The sequence below is a fragment of the Acipenser ruthenus genome, chromosome 20 (genome assembly GCF_902713425.1).
Source record: "Acipenser ruthenus chromosome 20, fAciRut3.2 maternal haplotype, whole genome shotgun sequence".
Lineage (NCBI taxonomy): Eukaryota > Metazoa > Chordata > Actinopteri > Acipenseriformes > Acipenseridae > Acipenser > Acipenser ruthenus.
In genome coordinates, this window is record NC_081208.1 from 27,825,108 (window position 1) to 27,829,953 (window position 4,846).

General features: G+C 35.8%; 1 long non-coding RNA gene across 2 annotated transcripts; it reads left to right on the top strand.

The window, feature by feature from the left end:
• Positions 1-1,206: 1,206 nt before the first annotated feature.
• Positions 1,207-4,846, top strand: LOC117425114 (uncharacterized). Of its 2 annotated transcripts, XR_009307926.1 has the most exons (3): positions 1,207-1,638; positions 2,120-2,234; positions 2,342-4,846. It is a non-coding gene; the product is annotated as an uncharacterized LOC117425114 (long non-coding RNA). The 2 variants fall into 2 exon arrangements; XR_004547969.2 differs by lacking the exon at positions 2,120-2,234.

The window sequence follows — 4,846 nt, forward strand, 5'->3', positions numbered from 1 at the left end:
AATCTGTTCCCATGAAGTTGTGCTACTGCTCATTATTCAACATTGCTGCCATCTTGTGAGAGCATGGGGAATTGCATTTCAAACTGTTCCATGTTTCAATGGCTCGGCATCTCAGCACAGTGAACTGAACTGAAAGTTGAGAGCTAGTCTTACCATTCAACTGAAGAGCAAGCTCTGTAGTCAAGAGGTAGGTATGGCGAATGTCAGTATTATAAACTAATCAGCTGCTAGGAGGAGATCCACTATATTCTCCCCTCGCCCACATGTTTTCTTCCAGTAACCTTGGCTAAGGGAGTTTAAACGTTTAGAGAGAGTAACACACCTCTCAATCCAGCATGCATGCTATAGATTTCTAATGCATAGAACACCGCCATAAATGGCTGTATGGCTTGGCATCTCAGCCTACTGTAAATCGCCCTGGATAAGGGCGTCTGCTAATAAATAAATAAATAAATAAATAAATAAATAAATAAATCATAATAATAATAATAATAATAATAATAATAATAATAATAGAGAGGCACAGACTGGACGTAAGCCGCTGTAATATTAATAAACCAGCGCACCCACATACAGACTGGGTCCTCATAATTGCCCATTAGTACCATAAAGATTCAAATATTCGTATAAAATCGAGTTTATCAGAGTATCCGTCTGAAAACAGATTTAGGTTCGTGAATACCAGTGCAGGGCAGTTATCATGCTCACCCCGTAGAGTGTAACACAGGCAGACAAGCTGATACCTGGACGAACATTTCGATGTAAATTTCACACACCTAGTTATTTTCCCGTTGCAATAGTGTCGTCATGGGGATTAATTCAATAGCGAGAGATTAAAACAATCATACACAAATGCAACACTCTTTCCTCTAATTGATTTTACTTCTTTGTTAGGTATTAGATTTATTTGAAGGATGAATAAATGGAGTTATAATAAAATAATTTTCTATCAGTAATTAACACTGCTGACTATATTGTATTTTCTACAATTTCTAAATAACACACTGAATTCGCTGCTCATGTTTTGTGAAAATAACCTATGAACAAGTGTATCCATAGCAAACACTGCATTCCATACCTGACTGACTGCTAATCGTTAGTGGTTGCCAGCATCGATCTTGTGCTCTTTCAGTCTTAATCTCTAGTCAAAAATATCTGTGCTGTATTGCTCACGTCTGTGCGTCATTACGCGCTGGGGAAGCAAAACACAAACACGTCAACTTGGAGAGACAGCCATTTATTTATTTTTAAAACCAGAAAACAAACAACATCGAAACGCAATGCAGCGTAATTTTGCGGTGCTGTTTGCCTACAATACACAGAATGAACTGTGTATATGCTGGTTGTGTTTCAGAATATTACCAGAAAGTTTCGATTTACAGAACATTACCAGAAAGTTTTAATCATAGTAAACAACATGCATTTACTAGGGCAGTATGGCAAATTAAAGTTGTATGCATTTTAATGTATTTTTATATGACTCGTCAGTGTACCTCAACTATCTGTAGAAAAAAAACTGCACATGTGTCAATCGTTTTTAATTTCATCGTTGTGTTAATAAATATCTCTGTCTAATTATACATAGGTGATATGTGCTTAAATATACCGCCTAATCATGCCAAGATGCTTGATATTCAGGTAATGCCTTTGCCATTATTCCATTATTGGAACTGTCTGTGTTTTGCTGCCCTCTGCAATTTATACATATGTATGTTCGTGTGTAATGCATGTCATTATCTCTTTATTCTTGGGTGATATGGGTTTATTATTACGACGCTTATGTGAATACAGCACTTGCCTTTCCTATAACATAATGCATTATTCAGTAGAAAGTGTACACCGTTTACTGTTAAGACAATATAAATACTGTATTTTTAACCAGTCAGTAACGGTGTTAGTGACATATACACACACATATATATATATATATATATATATATATGACACACACATACTATATATGACACACACACACTGCTGTTAGACATTTTGCATATTTATTTGTGTGGGAGGGGGGTTATACTACCATAGAATCAACCTGTGCCATCTACAGAACGTCATGTCACGTATACATTTTAATTTTTTTTAAAAAATGTGGACGTTTCTCGCGGCCCCCCAGGATTGCTTTGCGCCCTCCCTGTTGAAAAATGTCCCTCCTATGTGCACTAAAGGCATCATTCTGCAAGAACTGAAGCATATGTTCAAAATTATTACTAAAGATGACAAATTAAAAGGTACATATCCTCAAGAAAAAAAGGATGCTTATTTTATAATGATTATGTATCATCCGATTACCACAAAAAAAAAAAAAAAATCACATTTTCTCTCTTTTTCTCAACAGTCATTCCAAAGTGCAACAGCGTGTTTGGTGTGGAAATTGATGGATTTGTTTCCCATAGCTACAGCAGGAAGTCCCAGCTAAGACCAAGCGAGCATTCCGCTAAGAAATTTAAAGTGAAAGGAACCACAGACCTTTAATCAGGTGCCAGTGAAGCTGAAGCAGACTCAGGATATGTCACCAGCTCCCCCGCAGAAACTAATGGAAAGAGATGTGCATCTGCCAGATGGAGTATAAAAGGAACTTAGCTACCTGGAAAAAGATATTGATTGGCATGTCTCTGGAGAAACAAGCCATTCATTTCACTTTGTACTTTTAATTTCCACCATTAAATGCTAATCAGATTACATTCAGTAATTAGTACTCTCTTTTATAAGTGGCAACCAAGCATTGCAGTGTACTCACCATTTAGGTTAACCCTGTAACCATAAGGCATGAGGAAGACTGGAATTAAATGGTGTGTGTTGTAAAATATTCTGTCTCTATCCTAGGTGGACAACAACAAAAGCACAAGTACAGTCAAACCTGCTCATGCGACCACCATTATATAGCAACCACCTGGTCTAAGTGACAACTTTAAATTCCTCCCAATGATATTTGTATATTTTTATTTTTGTTCACGTGACTGTGTTTTGAGCCGATTCAATATCTTAATGAAACTGTTAATTACTGAACAAAGTCGCTTCTTTTTACCTTGATGTCCTGATTGACTTGCTGATTTTGTTTCACCTTCTTCATTATTCGAACACAAGAGCAAGCAATGACATTAATCACTCCCCCCAGATGCTACTTTAACTTGCATTTCGTTCTCACACTTGCCTGGGAACTGGGTAGCTTCCAATGTGTCAGTTTCGTGTTGTGTTGTTCTTTCCCGCTAATTTAACAAAATGTTCTCATAATTAGGACGTAGCGGCTCAAGACTTAAAGGCAAACCGTTAAAAGGAAAATGAACACCGAAAAATTCAAGCCATACTTAGAAGAGTATGAAAACAATGTGCGCGGTAATCGAAAAATATCTTATGCTTATGCTGGCGTTGGTTTCAGGATGCAATGAAGCAACACGTACCTGAAAGGCAGACACAGGCATTGAAATGTGAAAAGGATTTAAAACATTTTGTGTCACCTGAGACAGGCAAGCATTCATTACTTTCACAAAATAATTTGTTTTGTAAATGCATTATCTAAATGAATGTTATTAAATGACATACTTCCTTTTGTTCATATTACATCTTCTAGCTTTTACAGTGTATGTAAGACATACATAATTACAGAAGGCATGTCAGAGACAAATGGAAAATTCACAAGTTATGGACTCTCTTTACAGGTTTGACTGCATAATGATCAGATGAAGTTCTTTCATCAGTCACTAATCCAGTGCAAACCTTTTTTTTTTTGATTGACATGCAAGTGAAAGAAAAAGAAGAAGGATTGGCGCATAATATAAGTACTGTACTGCTCTGGTTCTTTATCAAAGTTGCTAATTCCAATTCACAAAGTGATCTACTTAAAAAAAAAAAAAAAAAAAAAAAATACACACAAAAAAAATACCAATGAAGCCACCTTTCTTGCTGTCAAAGTGCAATCTTGTGTAAGTCCACTAGGTGGCCCTTGACTACACTTTTCTCTCAAAAGATGTTCTGCACTGATGTAAGTGAACAATGCCTTCGGTAAGTAAAACTATATTAAACTACGGAGAAAAATGCTTTAGCGTTAACATACAATGTATAATGATTTACACTGCAACAAGATTAGATATAACCTTTCTAAAAAAAAAGAAATCAATGCAAGATCCACATAAAGCACAACATTTTGAGTTAAATCTTTAGAACAGTACTTAACAGCTTGCTGTTTATCTACACTGAATACACCGAGATGTGATGTTTTATTAGCAAGGTTGCACAGCCCTGATGGATATTGCCTGGAGAGTTGACAGTATTTGTCAGTCATGCTAATTGGTTTACAAATGCAGTCAGAACACCAAAGTTAACATCCAAAGTTTTGGTGTTATTTTGCCACTTCATTTATCTGAAGTTATGCCTTTGGAGAAAAATTAAAACAAGATATGATTTTAATATTATGCAGATTGATATGAAAACTCATACATAAGCTATATGTTTTTTAGATTTTTTTTTTAATATATATAAGCCTGGTTATCACAAATAAACACACACACACACACACACACACACACACACATATATTCCTTTACATTGTCTACTCTAGTTTTTATTGAGGCATGTTTGGAAAGGTGGTTTGGAAACATTTTGCTGCTCTCTTTTCTCATATATGGCCAATTTGTTAGACAACCTGCATAAATCTCCCTCTGTATGTTTGGACAAAACTATGGGTCATGTTAGTTAACTTAAGATGCACCAATAAATGATTTATAACAACAACAACAAAAAAGTCTTCAGAGGTGTGCCATCTAGCCAATTCTAGTCTTAGACAATAGTCTCAATCCGTGCACAAGAATTCTTACCATTCATCTGATGGTCAGTGATTTTAGTT